The sequence below is a fragment of the Notechis scutatus genome, chromosome 10, assembly GCF_049901735.1.
Source record: "Notechis scutatus isolate UNSWTSFEM ecotype Mainland chromosome 10, rNotScu1.2, whole genome shotgun sequence".
Lineage (NCBI taxonomy): Eukaryota > Metazoa > Chordata > Lepidosauria > Squamata > Elapidae > Notechis > Notechis scutatus.
Window position 1 is genome coordinate 9,313,932 of NC_142018.1, and position 16,635 is coordinate 9,330,566.

Consider the following 16,635-nt stretch of genomic DNA (forward strand, 5'->3'; position numbering starts at 1 on the left):
AAAAGAGGGAGGATTGTTCAGAATGAATAGGGGGATTTTATTTTATTGATTTGTTTATCAAATTTATATGCGGCCCCTCTCACCTATCAGTCAACTCTGGGTGGCTTGCAGACAGTAAAAAGATCAATGTAAAGCCAATAAAAATTTAAAAGCTACATATAAAACTAGAATAAACTTCTTCTGATGTTTATATCTCAGTACACTAGGATTGTCCTCAAGTAGGGGCAAGCAGCCTCACGTCCGTTGCAATTTCCACCAGACACCATTGCACGATTTGTAGGATTTGCTAAAGCTTTTTGGAAGGAGCTACGCTGGATTTGCAGATCGGTTCAGCCGCTCTAGATCAGGATGTCTGCTTTGGAAAGCCAGCCCCCTAACCCCAAAATGTCTGTATCAGCTTTAAATAGAGATAGATTGGACTGAGCCCAGGGCATTTTGTAATCCGTAAGATTTCTTTGCTTATGCAGTAACTCTTGAGGCATTTAAATAAACAGAATGCCCGTCTGGAGTTTTTTTCCCCGCTTTCTTTCACTGATCCATGTTTCAAGGTACTGCTGTGTAGTGTCAATAAACAAGAGGAGGAGGAGGGGAAAGCAAAGGAAGAGGAGGAGGAGGAGCAGATGGAGGAAGAGGAAGAGGAAAAACAGGAGGAGGATGGCGGAAGAGAAAGAGGGGAAGGAAAGAGGAGAATGGCGAGGAGGGGAGGAGGAGGAGGAGGAGGAGGAGGAGGAGCTGAATTTATTTTTTTATTTATTTATTTATTTGGATTGTTCAAGGAGGATGAATGTTAGAGAATAGGAGGGAGGAGGAGGAGGAGTGGGTTTGGAAGAGGAGGTAGAGTATCAGCATGACACTCTATTGTATGTATTTCCTGCAATCAGTTTTGGACTTTGAGTTTGTATCATTGTGCTCTTTGTGTTATGGTTGAAGCTGAAGTATTCTTGACAGGTAGGACATTGCAGTATGATTTAATAATGGAGGAAGAGGAGGAGGAGGATAGGAGGAGGAGGAGGAGGAGAAGGAGGATTTCAATTGTGCTCAGAGGAATGAGGGTTCCAGCTGATGAACTGGAGTATTGGTCTAGCAGTTTTGAGCCGTTAGTAGGTGATATTACGAGAGAAAAAAGCTGGAGGATTAGGAACAACCTAAGCTCTTAATTAGGTTAACAACTCTTAATGAATTGTAGGAGTCCAGCAATTGGGGAAAATTTAGAAAGAAAAGAAAGTAAGATTCTGAAGGGATTGTTTCTGTTGTCCAAAAAAAGGGGCAGATAATGCAGGAATTCAAGATCGAGAGTTTTAATTGATAAGTTATGAGAGGGGAGCCTTAAGAAACAGATGGAGTGCCCTTCTTGGACCCTCTTCTGGTCCCCTCCACTTCTTCTGTCCCAAGGTCCAGTTCCCTACGTTTTAATTAAACTAGGAAAACTTCTTAAAAGCACTTTGGTGTAGCTGGCTGGAACTTTGGAAACCTTCTGATCCTTTGCCATGTTCCCTTTCTCTTCACTGGCAGGGAGCGCAGCCAGACCCAAAATAAAAATACCTCTTCAAGTCAAGCTGGATGTGTTTCTGATTACCACAAGCTCTCTGGCCACACAAAAGGCATTGTTCCCAAGGTAGAATCCCATCCAGGTCGACTCGGGTTGGCTTTTGACCCAGCTCACGTGGCACAAGTAGTGGGAAGGAACTGAAAGCTCTTTTTAAATTAAATACGTGCACACCGCTTTCCTTTAGGATTCAGAGAGAGGGTGCTTCTCAAAAAATAAATAAATAAATAAAGCGTGCAACAAACACAGCGCAATGTGCAATGGGTCCTGTTTCATATCAGGGTTAAGCTTCATATGCAAACTTCCAGCTGGTTTTCCATCTCTCTCGCCCCACCCTCACCTTAATCCTCATTCAGGTTCTTGGCAGAAAGTTCCTTCCTGCTTAAGCCGCCTATCTGCTCACCTTCATTTCCCCCAAACTTGCTGAGATTGTATTGGTGGTGCCTTCTCTTGAGAGTGCATTCAAAACTCGAACACCAGAAAAACAGCAAGAAGAAAACTGGATAAGCAGAAGCCCTTTGCATGCCCTTCATTTGAAAGATCCATCCTCCCAGTGCTATATACGTTGAACTACAAACTCCATCTTCCTTTTCCCTTCCATTCATTAAACTGCAAACGCTAACCATCATGGCAAGCAAGATGGACAAGTTGCAGTTGTTCCACTTGGTTATAAGATGAAGAAATTTGAAGCAGAAAAACTCTAAAGAGAAGTTTCAGGAATCTTCTGGCTAAGTGGTGCATCCATTTTGTTCTTTCTTTCTTTCTTTTTCTTTCTTTCTTTCTTTTCTTTCTTTCTCTTCCTTCCTTCCTCTTCTTCCCTTTTTTCTCCCCCTTTCTTCTTCCACCCTTTCCTTCCTTTCTTCCCTCCCTCCTCCTTCCTTGCTTTTCTGCCTCCTTCCCTCCTTCTTTCTTCCCCTCCTTCCCTTCCTTCCTTCCCTCTCTCTGTCTTTATCTCCCTTCCTCCCTTCTCCCCACCTCCTCCCTTTCTCTCCCTCTCTCTCCTGATAACAAAAATTGTGGGCCTGCTATCAAATAATTTCATTCACAGAATAAGATCACAGAACAGGATCCATCAGCCTATGAAGATTAAGGGTTTCCATATCCTTGGAATATTTCTTAAAAGATAATAATACAATATGACCTAAGCCTCCAAACCATTCCTGATTATTATCTCAGGCTCCCTAATTGTGCTTTGCTTTTATTTAATTCTTCCCTATGCTTCACTTACAAAAAAAAAAAACCACCCCAAAAATGTTGGGTTGATTCTCAGCCAAGATATATGGTTGTTTTTTTTCAAATGTGTTGCAGTGCAAAGGAAATAAAAAACTCCTTGAAATACTTTACTTTCTTAATAACATGTCATCTCAGCAAAGATAACAGTTACTTCAAAATACCGTCAGATGGCTTCAATCAGTATCAATAAGAGAACAAAGAAATAAAACAAGTGTGTACACTCTTTAAAAAAAACCACATTTCATCCTTGAAGTATAACACGTATAACACTCCATCATCACCACAGCTGGAAATGGAAGTATCACAGCAACAACCACAATGAATGTGTGGCAAAGCAATACATATTTTCCTTTGTTTCTAACTCAGAAAGGTAGTGCAGGGTATAAATGGTAGGTGTTAAGAACCATCGTGTTTTCTTTTCAGAATCAAGGTGCTAGTCCTTATGAGAAATTTGGTTTTATTAAAAAAAAAGTTTGAAAAGATATTGTGAATTCTCAGAATGATAAGTGGCACAGGCAGAAGGAAGTTGGATGCATAGCCTCTTCTGAAAAGTCCTAACTTTGCTTCCCATTCAAAGGGAAGGTTTTTAATTCCTATAATGTTAAATTAACAATTTTTTACTGGCAGCCCAGATTGTCATCCTTAAAATGTTTCTCTTATCCTTCACCCTACTTCCCCATTCTAACACAACCAGGACCTTTCTTCAAAGCCTGTAACAGCAGGTTTTATAGGCTAATTTTTCCAAGTTTGGGTAAAAACATTCCAGAGCCCCCCCTCTGCAGAAAACTGGTTACCAAATCCATCTGGGTTGCAATAAGCCAGATGACCATCAGATGGCAAAGAAAAGTTAGAATTGTCTTTTTCCTGTCCACTGAATAGTCATCTATGGTTTTCAGCCAAGATCACCTGGTACCTCAAAGTTTCAACAAGCTGTGATTCTAGATGATGGTTGGGATCAGCGGTGGGATTCAACAATTTTTATTAGCGGTTCTGTGGGCATGGCTTGGTGGGCGTGGCAGGGGAAGGATACTGTAAAATCTCCAGTCAGTGGTGGTATTTGCTGGTCCTCCAAACTATTCAAAATTTCTGCTACCGTTTCTCCAGAACTGGTCAGAACCTGCTGAATACCCACCTCTGGCTGGGATGGTAAATGGGTGATTTAAAAAAATGTAGCTGGGGTGGGGAGAAAAGTGTGCAAGGGTATCCCCAGGGTATGGTGTGAAAAAAAAAGAAGAAGAAGCAAGATGGCAACTGCAACATTTCAATCAAAGCTCTACCTGTTTTTATGTGCATTATGGACACCCCATTGGGGCCAGATATTCGCTTTTTTAACCACACATTGTGATACTGTTTTGTTTATTCATTTTTTATAGGTAATATAGATAAATGATAAATATAAATGACAGGAGAGAGATGAGAGAAATGAGGTAGGTAGGTAGGTAGGTGGGAGGAGGAGGAGGAGAGAAGAGGAAGAAGAGGAAGAGGAGGAAGGAGGAGAGGAGGAGGAGGAGGAGGAGAAGAAGGAGGAGGAGGAGGAGGAGGAGGAGGGGAGGGGAGAGGAAGGAGGAGGAGGAGAAGAAGAAGAAGAAGAAGAAGAAGAAGAAGAAGAAGAAGAAGAAGAAGAAGAAGAAGAAGAAGAAGAAGAAGAAGAAGAAGAAGAAGAAGAGGAGAAGAAGAAGAAGAAGAAGAAGAAGAAGAAGAAGAAGAAGAAGAAGAAGAAGAAGAAGGAGGAGGAGGAGGAGGAGGAGGAGGAGGAGGAGGAGAAGGAGAAGGAGGAGGAGGTGGTAGAGGAAGAAGAAGAAGAAGAAGAAGAAGAAGAAGAAGAAGAAGAAGAAGAAGAAGAAGAAGAAGAAGAAGAAGAAGAAGAAGAAGAAGAAGAAGAAAGAAGAGGAGGAGGAGGAGGAGGAGGAGGAGGAGGAGGAGGAGGAGGAGGAGAAGAGAAGAGGAGGAGGAGGAGGAAGAAGAAGAAGAAGGAGAAGGAGAAGAAGAAGAGAAGGAGAAGGAGAAGGAGAAGGAGAAGAAGAAGAAGAGAAGGAGAAGGAGAAGGAGAAGGAGAAGAAGAAGAAGAAGAAGAAGAAGAGAAGAAAGGTCTTTTTTGAGTTAGTGTTGACTCCTGACAATTGATAGGACAAGTCCCTGCCATTTTCTTGGCAAGGATTTCTGGAAGTAGTTTGCCATTGCTTGTTTTCTAGGGCTGAGAGAGATGGCTTCTTGCAGGACTAGAACTCACTGCCTCCTGCTTTCTAGCCTAATGCCTTAACCGCTACACAAATTGCCTTTAAGATTGGCTAACCGGTTCTTATTAGATTGGCTGCAATTGTTGTTATATGTGATATTTGTGCTAGTCTGTGACTTTCATAGGGAGCCAGTTTGGTGCAATGGCTGGAGGCAGCAGGCTATTAACAAGGAGACAGTGAGTTCTACTCTGTCTTAGGCATCAGGTCAGACTTTGGGCCCGTTCCGTCAATCCCAAGAAGGAAGCCTTGGCACCTTAAAATGCTAAAAACCACATTGACTGTAGTTGCCAAGAATGAAGCTTGATTCCAAGATCTGTTTCTGTTGAGAGTCACTTCGGTGTATTGGATTAGGAGAAGGAATACAGGAGTTCTAATCCAAAAATCTTGCCAAAATATTGCATGTTGTTACCAGGAGGCAAGACTGACTCAAAGATATATCCCAATGAAATAGATTTGTTAAAAAAAAAATCAGTTGAAACTAGAGATATTTTTATTGTCTATACTAAGAGATAACATTGGCAAAAAAATTCAATATATTATATTTCATATAATAACTGCGGCAAGAATTGCCTATGCCCAGAATTGGAAATTTGATAATACTCCTTCTGACACTATGATAATAATAAAAAAAGTTTTAGAATGTGCAGAGATGGATAGGTTATTGATAGAATTGAAAGGTAGAGAGGAAATAGAATACCATGAGATTTCGAACCTATGGTATAACTGGTTAGAAGATAGACGTAAAGCAGATAGATGAAAGAAAGGTAGGAGTGCTGGTAAGATGAAATAACACTGTGTATCACTAGGCAAATAATTATGTAAATATGCGAATATATGCCTTAAATTGAATGTAGAAATAACTGTAACAGTACTTAGTACTAACCTACACATCTAGAAATATGTCAGTGTGAGTGAACACCATTATGAACACGCTGTAATGAGTGGAAATGTGTTTTTAATTGTGAAAATATGTTCAATAAAGATATTATAAAATTAAAAACAAAGAAAGAAATAGATTTGTTCAAAAGAAGAAGACTGGTCCAAAGTCATCCGGTGACTATAAATTCGGGTGGATCCCAGACAACTGCCTGGATGAAATCCTGAAGGGTTTTTTGGCAAACATTTTCAGAAATGGTTTGTCAATGTGAAACCTGGTTCAAAAACATTAACTGGGAGAGGAATCTTGGAGTCCTGGTAGACGATCATTAAACATGAGCCAGCACTGTGCAGCAGCCACCAAAAAAGCTAATACAATCCTTGGTTGTATAAACAGGGGCAAGAATCAAGATCACGTGAAGTATTAATACTGCTTTATAAAGCCTTAATAAGATCACACCTGGAGTACTGCATCCAATTTTGGTCAGCACGTTATAATAAAAGATGTTGAGACATTGGAAAGAAGAGCAACTAAGAGGATTGACAGTATGGAGACTAAAACATGTGAAGAATGGTTGCAGGAATTGGGTGCGGGCAGCCCCGAGAAAAGAAGGACTAGGGATTACATGATAGCAGCATTCCAGGATCTGAGAGGCTGCCACACAAAAAAAAGAAGGGGACAACTTATTTTCAAAAGCACCAGAAGGCAAGACAAGAAACAATGGATGGAAACTAATCGAGGAGAGAAGCAACCTGGAATTAAGGAGAAACTTTCTAAGAGTGAGGACAATTAACCAGTAGAACAGCTTTGCCTTCAGAAATTGTAAATGCTCCATCACTGGAGGTTTTTAAGAAGAGACTGGACAGTCACTTGTCTGAAATGGTATAGGTTCTCCTGCTGGAGCAGGGGGGTGGACTAGAAGACCTCCAAGGTCCCTGCCAGCTCTAATCTGATTGACTGTCTGCTTTCTAGAGCTGAGAACTGGCCCATTATGATCCAGCTGGCTTCATTTCCAAGGCAGGTCTGGAATTCGCCTATCTCCCAGTTTCTAGGCAGGTGATTGTAATTAATTTAAAATAGTTTCCTTACCCAGTGAATGTTGTGATTGGACTGTCATTTAATTTTTTTAATTTATTTTTTTAATTTTCAGACCGTTCATCCCCTGCATTTTTTGCAATCCCGGATGGGCAGGATACATAAAAGATCTATCCAGATAGATCTACATCTTAGATTTAAATTACCCTTTTAATTTTTTTTTCTGCCCCCAACCTGTTGTTTTTTCCTCACAGGCAGCCTTTGACCAGTTCAACCAATTCATTCGCAAAGGTACCTGAACTGGGAGGGATCCACTCAAGATCTTGGAGGAAAGATCCTGATTCAAACATTTGCAAACACAATGTGCTTTATTAGCCCGGTCCTTTAAAAGTTTTTTTTTTCCCTCTGCCACATGTGTAGAATATACTAATGTTTAGCGAAAGGGCTGGATTTCATCTGCAGGTAGATAAACCCTGGGTGAAAATACACGGCAATAACTCTGTAGGCAAACCAGGAATGAGACATTTCCTCGTTTCGGGTCGGCTGCGAAGCGTCGTGGAAGTTTCGGATCCCCACAACTGGCGAAAGAGGCGGGGGGAGGATCTAAATTAGGAAATCAATTCTCCAGACAGCTTTGCCATGCCAAATGAACGATCCCACGCCGGTTTATCCTTCCCCGTTGAGGTCGAGAGTTAGTTTGGGGCTGGGCGGACATTTTCAAGGGGAAATAAAGGACGTTTGAGATTTCCACGAAAAATACAAACCAGGTTTTCTTTTAATCTATTGCAGGGTCTTCTCTTCCTCTTCTTCTTCCCCTTCCCCCTCTCCCTCCTCTTCTTCCTTCCTCCTCCTCCTCCTCCTTCCCCTTCCCCCCTCCTCTTCTTCCTCCTCTGTCTCTGTCTGTCTGTCTATCTATCTATCTATCTATCTATCTATCTATCTATCTATCTATCTATCTATCTATCTATCTCTCATCTCTCTCCTATCTATCATTTATACCTATCCAGTATCTGTTATCTGTAAAATAAATACATAAATAAACAAAACAGTATCACGAAGCTGGGGAATTCTGGGAGTTGAAGTCCTCCAGGGTAAAAGTGGCCAAGGTCCGAGACCCCAGATCTCTTGAGTGTGTCTGGGGAGGGGGTCCTTTTCGATCTGCGCAGGCGGCAGCCCCTTGTCTTGAAGAAAGGCGAGCCACGCGTGAAACCAAACGCTCAACTTGGAATCTACCGAGGCGGAGATCTGGCCGGGCGAGTCCGTTAGGGAAGGAAGGGCAGAGTTACGGCTTTCGCAAAGCAGAGGCAATCCCGGAGGGGCTCGAAGACCCCTGCCCGAAAGCCTGGCTGGGTTTGCGTCACCCGCCCGTCTTCAAGTGAAAGGGCTGAAAGGCGAGTTCGCAACGGGAGGGAAGGAAGGAAGGGAGGGAGGGAGGGAGGAAGGAAAGAAGGAAAGAAGGAAAGAAGGAAAAGAAAGAGAAAGAAAAAGGAAGAGAGAGAAAAAGAGAAAGAGACAGAAAGGGAGAGAGAAAGAGGAAGAGGAAGAAAGAAAAAGGAAGAGAGAGAAAGAGGGAGAGAAAGAAAGACAGAGAGAGAAAGAGAAAGACAAAAAGAGAAAGAGAAAGAAAAAGGAAGAGAGAGAAAAAGAGAAAGAGAGAGAAAGGAAGAGAGAGAGAGAAAGAAAGAAAAAGGAAGAGAGAGAAAGAGGGAGAGAAAGAAAGACAGAGAGAGAAAGAGAAAGACAAAAAGAGAAGAGAAAGGAGAAGAGAGAGAAAAAGAGAGAGAGAGAAAGGAAAGAAGAGAGAGAGAAAGAAAGAAAAAGGAAGAGAGAGAAAGAGGGAGAGAAAGAGAGCGTGAAAAGGTAGAGAGAAAAAGAGAAGAGAGAAAGAGAAGAAAGACAGAGAGAGAAAGAGAAAGACAAGAGAGAAAGAGAAAGAAAAAGAAAAAGGAAGAGAGAAAAGAGAAAGACAGAAAGGAAGAGAAAGAGAAAGAAAGAAAAAGGAAGAGAGAAAGAAAGGAAGAGAGAGAGAAAGAGAAAGAAAGAGAAAGATTGAAATAAAGGGAAGCAAGGAAGGAAGGGAAGGAAAGGAAAGGAACTCCCCCCCCCAATTTGGCTGGTGCAGAAAAGAGGGACAGATGGAAACGGCGCCTGTCCGAATTTCTTTTCTTCCAGACCACCTTTGCTTTCTTTCCAGCTAAAACGGCGGTTTTCTAGGAGACCCCAGAGGAGAGGCCGGGCACCCCCGCGGGCAGGCTTCCCTCGCCCCCTCCCCGCCCAAACCCCGCAAGCGTTATCGGCCTCGAAGACACGCAGGGGGGGCCGGGGGGGGTGAGAGACTTTTCTGAGCGTGCAAAGGGGCCCCGTGTCCCCAGAGCTCCTCCACCAAGGATTCCCACGGCCAGGCGTCTCCGATCTCCGATTATTTCCCTAAACTTGTCGGAAAAATAAGGGGAAGATCTTTTGTGGCGTGGCCTTGCCCCACTGAGAACCCGCGGGGATTTCGCCAGGCTCGCCAAATGCCAAGGTTTTTTTTCTTTTTCCCCTTCTTCTTCTCAGGCTGAACTCGCGCAAGCCGCTTTAACCCGCGTGTTTATTGCACACTCGCGCTCCAGCCTTGCTACTAAGCTGGGCGGGCGGGTACGTGTCAAGGCACCCCCCCCCCAGGTGATTTTATATCTCATTTTATCTAAGATATAAATCTGAACTCCAGCGGCGTGTGGTTTATTTTAGAGCCTGCCGCGGTGAAGTTATAGTTGACGCGCAGGGCGCTACTATAATCCGAATTTCTAGCGGTAGCAGGTTGCAACGTCCTGTTGCAAAAAAACGTGCGGCTCAGGAGAACGACCTCGCAGGCTTGGTTTCAACTAGGGCCGGAGGAAAGGAAGAGCTGGGCATAATGGAACTTGTGGTCAACCCATTTAAAAAACAAAACAAACATGTGACATGTAAAACGGTGTATTTCGCTTGCTGGGCTCGGCCATGAAATTCCGGATACTTGTCCCTTTGACACATGTATACACATCCCAACTAGACTGTGTTGTTTCTCTGTATCATATAGAATAAAATTCTTTATTGGCCAAGTGTGATTGGACACACAAGGAATTGTCTTGGTGTAAATGCTCTCAGTATACATAAAAGAAAAAAATACATTCGTCAAGAATCATAAGGAAGAACACATAATAATAGCCATTAGGGTACAATAAGCAATCACATCGGACTAGGAAACAGTCAATATAAATCGTAAGGATACAATAGAAAAAGTTACCATCATACAGTCACAAGTAGGAGGGGATGGGTGATAATGAGAAGATTTGTAGTAATAGTAGTGCAGACTTTGTAAATAGTTGGACAGTATTGAAGGGAATTATTTGTTTAGAACAATGGTGATGGCGTTGGGGGGGGGGCGGAAACTGTCCTTGTGTCTAGTTGTTCTGGTGTGCAGTGCTCTATAGCAGCGTTTTGAGGGAAGGAGTTGAAACAGTTTATGTCCAGGATGTGAGGGGTCTGTAGATATTTCCACAGCCCTCTTTTTGACTCGTGCAGTATACAAGTCTTCAATGGAAGGCAGGTTGTTAGTAATTGTTTTTTCTGCAGTCCTAATTACTCTCTGGAGTCTGTGTCTGTCCTGTTGGGTTGCAGAACCAAAGCAGACAGTTATAGAGGTGCAGATGACAGACTCAATCATTCCTCTGTAGAACTGGATCAGCAGCTCCTTGGGCAGTTTGAGCTTCCTGAGTTGAGAAAGAACATTCTTCGTTGTGCTTTTTTGGATGACGTTTTTGATGTTAGGTGTCCATTTTAGGTCATGTGATATAGTAGAACCTAGAAATTTGAAGGTCTCTACTGTTGATACGGTGTTGTCTAGTATTGTAAGTAAGAGGTGGCAGCATGGGAGGGTTTCTTCTAAAGTCTACCACCATTTCTGCGGTTTTCAGTGTGTTCATTTCCAGATTGTTCCGGTTACACCATGAGAAAAGTTGTACAACCTCCTGTCTGTATGCGGATTCGTCATTGTCTCAAATGAGACCAACTATACCGTTGTGTCATCTGCAAACTTCAGTATTTTAACAGATGGATCGTTTGAGATGCAGTCAAACAGCAAACTGCATCCTTACTAGCACTGATGATGTTACCTAGTTGGGTGATGAAACATCTGCAAGGAAAAAAAAACAAGCCAGCTCAGAGAGCATCAAGGACCCCTCAAACTTTCCAAGCTCAGACCCCCCTCCATTCTTGCAAAACTTCTCCCTGAAATAGGAACAACTGGACATATACAACAACTGGGTATAACTGGACTCGCTCTTTTCTAAAATCCCCGATTTGTCGCCTCCACACTCAATTTCCAGGTACTCTGTCACCCCTCTTATAAAAAGGAGATAAAATGCTCTAGAGCAGCTGTCTCAAACTCAATTTACCTGGGGGCCGCTGGAGGCAGAGTCTGGGTGAGGCTGGGCCGCATATAAGGGATTCCACAAAAAACGTTGTTAAAAAAATATCCTCAAATCCCGCACTAATATTATAATTTCATATCACGGTGGGGGCCACAGGATATCGTCCTGCGGGCCGCAATTGGAGTCTAAACTTTGTATCCCCCCTCACTCCAAGAGATTTAGGTGGAGCGATCCCCATTCTAAACCATCCCCCGCTTTTCGAATTTGAAGTCTCTGCCTGCCTGCCTGCCTGTCAGCAGATGAAAAAGGGAAGCAGTTGTTAGAAGAGTTTCATCCGTGTGATATTCAGCTGTTCCCATACCTGGTAATAATAATAATAATAATAATAATAATAATAATAATAATAATAATAATAATAATAATAATAATAATAATAATAATAATAATAATGTGTGGGTAATCCACAGTGAGATTTAGTCTAAGACTGGTAAGAATTTAGTAATCAGTTCTTAACCAAAGATAGATAGATAGATAAGATGGATAAATGGATGAATAGATGGATAGATAGATGGATGGATAGATAGATGGGGTGGATAAATAGGGTAGATAAGATGGATGGATAGATAGATATGATGGATGGATAGATATGATGGAAGAATGGATAGATAGATAGATAGATAGATAGATAGATAGATAGATAGATAGATAGATAGATAGATAGATAGATGATAGATAGATAGATAGATAGATAGATAGATAGATAGATAGATATAGATAGATAGATAGATAGATGATAGATAGATAGATAGATAGATAGATAGATAGATAGATAGATAGATAGATAGATAGATAGATAGATAGATAGATAGATAGATAGATAGAGGAGAGGGAGGGGGAGAGGGAGGGAAGGAGGGAGAGAGAAATAGTTTTGTGTAGTGATTCAAGGCACTGAGTAGAAAGCAGGAGACAGAGAGTTCTAGTCTCACTTTAGGTATGAAGCCAGCTGGGTGACCTGGGGCCAGTCATAGCTCAGGACAAAGACAAAGACAAAGCACGTTCAAAGCTTGCCAAGAAAACTATAGGGATTTGTTCAGGCAGTGCCAGAGTCAAAAAAACGACTCAAAGACCCACAGACCCACAGACCCACAGACCCACAGACCCACACACACACAATAGATAAGTATAGTAGATTTAAAAAGAAGATAATTTCCAGGCTACTTTACAGCTCTGGGACTTTCTACTGCAGGGGTCTCCAAACTTGTCAATTTTAAGACTTGTGGACTTCAGCTCCCAGAATTCTCCAGCCAGGAGTTGAAGTCCACAGGTCTTCAAGTTGACAAGTTTGGAGACCTCTGTTCTCCTGGTTTCCCATGCCAGTATAGACCTGGCTCTAAGTTTGTTTAGCTTTTCCAGGTGAGGCACACACTTTGCAAAACTGCCACGAGCTTCCCCATCTTGGTATGCAGGGCATTGGTTTCAACCAGCAGCATATTCATCGCTTCAGAAATATGTCCTCCGTGCAACATTTCTCTCTTCCTCATGTTTCTATTTTTATTCCGTATGAATAAAAAAGCTAGTTTGGTGCAACGGTTAAAAGCGGCAGGCTAGAAACTGGGAGATGGTGAGTTCTAGTCCTGCCTTGGGCACAAAGCTAGCTTGGAGCAGTCCCTCTCTTTCCCAACCCTAGGAAGAAGGCAATGCAAAACCACTTCTGGAAAAAATCTTGTCAGGAAAACTGCAGGCAGGCAGGCACCAGGCACCAAGGCTAACTTGAAGGTGTGTACACACACACACACACACACACACACACACACACATGTAAAAGATTCATTCTTTACAAGCAGGAGATTTACAGCAGAATCGTTTTTCTAAACTAAACATTTTAAATTGAAATGGAGAGAAGTGGAGGAAGGAACTATCCATCTCCCACTCCTAGAGCTGCGAGAAGGATGCAGCCACTGTTTTCCCTTTATGGCTCCTCAAATTTGCTAGTTTTAAGGGATTTAGGTATCCCTGCAGAAACCATTGTCTTTTAAAAAGGGAAAGGAAGAAAGGAAATGGAAGGAAGGAAGGAAGGAAGGAAAGAAGAAAGGAAAAATTGAGGGAGGGAGGGAAGGAGAGAAGAGAAAGGGAGGGAGGGAGGAAAAATTGAAAGGAAGGAGGAAAGAAGGGAAAAAACAAAGGAAGGAAAAGAACGAAGGAAAGAACAAAAGAAGGAAAAAATGAAAGGAGGGAGGGAGGGAGAAAAGGGAAAGGAAGGGAAGGAAGGAAGGAAAAATTGAAAGGAAGGAGGGAGAAAAGGGAAGGGAAGGAAGGAAAGGAAGGAAGGAGAGAAGAAAGGAAGAAAATATTGAAAGGAGGAAGGGAGGAAAGAAGGAAAGGGAAGGGATAAAAGGAAGGAAGGAAGGAAAGAGAAACCATTGAATTGATGCAGTTATGATCTGAGAAATGTGATGCCTCAACTTTTATACATTGAATTGATGCAGTTATGCCTCAACTTTTTATACATATAAAAGGAGGAGAGGTGGTGATTAGATACCTTATCCTGCCCTGCCCTGAAGAATGAGTGAACTATTTGTACAACACTGATTAAGCAAAACTAAATAAAGATATAGCAATTTCCACTTGGTTGTAGATTGAAACCTAGCAACGGCATCGCTGTAATAATAATTCTGCAAAGAAGCTGAAGAAATAAATAGTGGGCCATCTAGTTGCACATTCTGACTACAAACAACTTGGCATGACAAAGTAGCAACAAAGATCTGCAAAGAAATACAACTTGCCTGCAGGCAAGAACTGGTGGGACCATAAAATAGAGAAAGTAAAGGAAGAAACTAAAGCACTTCTGGGACTTTAGAATTCAAACAGATAGGCACCTGCCACGTTAACACTTAACAATTTGTTGAGAAGAAAGAAAGAAAGAAAAGTCTGGATAACTGACATTGCAGTATCTGGAGGCAGCAGAAGAGAAGAGAAAGGATGGGAGAGAAAAAAGAATCACAAAATACAAAGACCTGCAAATTGAAGTTAGAACAAGAAGTGGCAAAAGAAAGGAAAGGTCGTCCCAATAGGTGCATTGGGTGCGGTCACAAAACAATGAAGAACCACTTGAACACTGTTGGCATTGACAAATTCACCATCAGTCAATTACAAAAGGCAGCTTTGCCCAGAACCGCTTACAGTGCATCTTGCGATTATATGTTTAACACCATCCAGCATCCACACCTGCCTATCCCAGATCCTTGGGAAGGACTCGATAGGTGGATAAAAATACCAGATCCGGTTTAAACATCTGGCCAACTGTGTGACCAACCATAATTGTGCAATGCTTTTCAGGCTGACCCTCAAAGAAATCCAGTGGCTTGCAGTGGTGGGGGATCTCTTGAGTGGAAGGGGTCCAGCTATGCTCGAAGTTCAGAAGCCAACTGGGAGTAGCATTTTATAATTTCTCTATATAAAAGCAAAAGACCACTCACGCATCATCACAACATCTCCAGAACCGTAAAGCCCTACAAACTTGAAATTTGGCACATATGTTCCTCTTGGCTTCTAGGTGCTCGCTAAGAAAGATTTTTGAAAATGACCACCAGAGTATTAGTATTTCCTATATTATTATTATTAACATGCTCTGATACTAAAGAGTTCTACTCCCCCTCCCCACTTGGAAAGAAACCTGTTCCAAATGCAAAACACAAGCAGAGGAGAGGAGTTTCCGTTTCTGTTTCACAGCAGCAACCAGCTTTCGTAGGAAACAGTTGAGCTAAGCCACGCCCAGGCTCCTTGCTGTCTCCTTCTTCCTCACACAGCAAATACTGTTTCAGTTTCCAAACAGCCCTCAACTCTCTCACACACCGACAGGACGCTAGCCAGATGAATACCGATGGATGCTGGTAGGCAGAGGCAGAATTTCCCACCCTTATTTTCCTCCCCAAAAACTAAACCCGCAGAGTTTCGCAGCGAAGCAGGGGTATCGAGCTAGTTATAATTAAAATCCAAAAGTGAACCACGGTGTTCTGAAATTACGTCTAAAATATCACCGCTCCAGGGGGGGACAAGAGAAGGAGATAGCAGTTGCAATCCTGTATACGTTAAAGGTAAATATAGAGAGAGCTACATTAGAAGGCTGCCACGTTACTTACGCTTAAGGCAGAAGCCCGCGGAACTAAACAAAAAACAAAAAAACGGTGTTTTTACAAATCCTACATGGATTTGCACCGTGATTCAAGTGAGAATTCTTCACCGCGGTTTTAGAGATCTCTCGATCTCCCCTGGTTGCATTCATGTTAAATGTTTGCAAAGTGAAAAAGCGGAGCTGTCCAGGGATTTCTTCCATTAGGGACTCGGCATGAAAAAGAAAACTTACGTGTATTTGGAAATCCCTTTGCGTACACTTGGGTGTAAACCCGGACAGGGCAAAGTTTATTAGAGAACCAGAGACCTCCCGTTGCAAGAATTGTGAAGCTGCTGAATCTCTTTAGCGTCTATTTTACCGTAGGCAGGCGCTTGACAAACAGATTTTCATTATTCTAGTTAAAGTTTATTCTAATGTTTTGTTCCATTTTGCTAACTTGGAGTTTGTTTTTTTAAATGAACTTTTTTTTTTAACCCTATTCGGCTGTGAGCCTGCCTGGCATAAATTCGCACCCGCGATTATTTTTAAGGGTGAGGTGTAAATGCTTATAATTTATTTTTTAAAAAAAAACTAATTGTGGATTGCAATCCTTAAACGCTTATTATTAGGGAGGAAAATCCCAGCGAAATTGAATAGGATGTCCTGACGCTGTTGGGGTTCGAGTCCAGCGGGTTAAAAGTTTCAAGATTGGATCTGAGCATCGCGTGTTCACAACCATGTGCGTGCCCACCTGCCTTTGGCGTGTGTGTGTGTGTGAGAGAGAGAGAGAGACAGACAACGAAAGGAAGAACAACAAATGAACAGTCGCTGCCGCTTGCAAACCTCCTAGGCTGGCGTACTCGGCTTCCAAATTTCTACGGTTTTTGGGACCAGATATTTTCTCCCCGGGTTTGCTTCGATCGTGGGCTGGGGTGGGAGATCTCGGCTTCTCCCCCATTCTCTCTATCAATCGGGGGAACATCAGCCAGCCTGGCCGGACGTCTCGAGCCTCCGACGGACGGGAGCCTCGCCGTTTGAAAAGCTGACCGGAGCTCTTGTTTCCCCAGGACCCGGCGCCCAAGTCTCGCTTTCCCTTCGTTTTTGAACGTCGGCGCGAACTTGTCTCGTGGAGGGAAAATCCCTGGGTTTAAACCAGGTTTCCTTCCCCTCCCTCAAACCCCACTTCGGGTTCGGCTTTTCTTGTT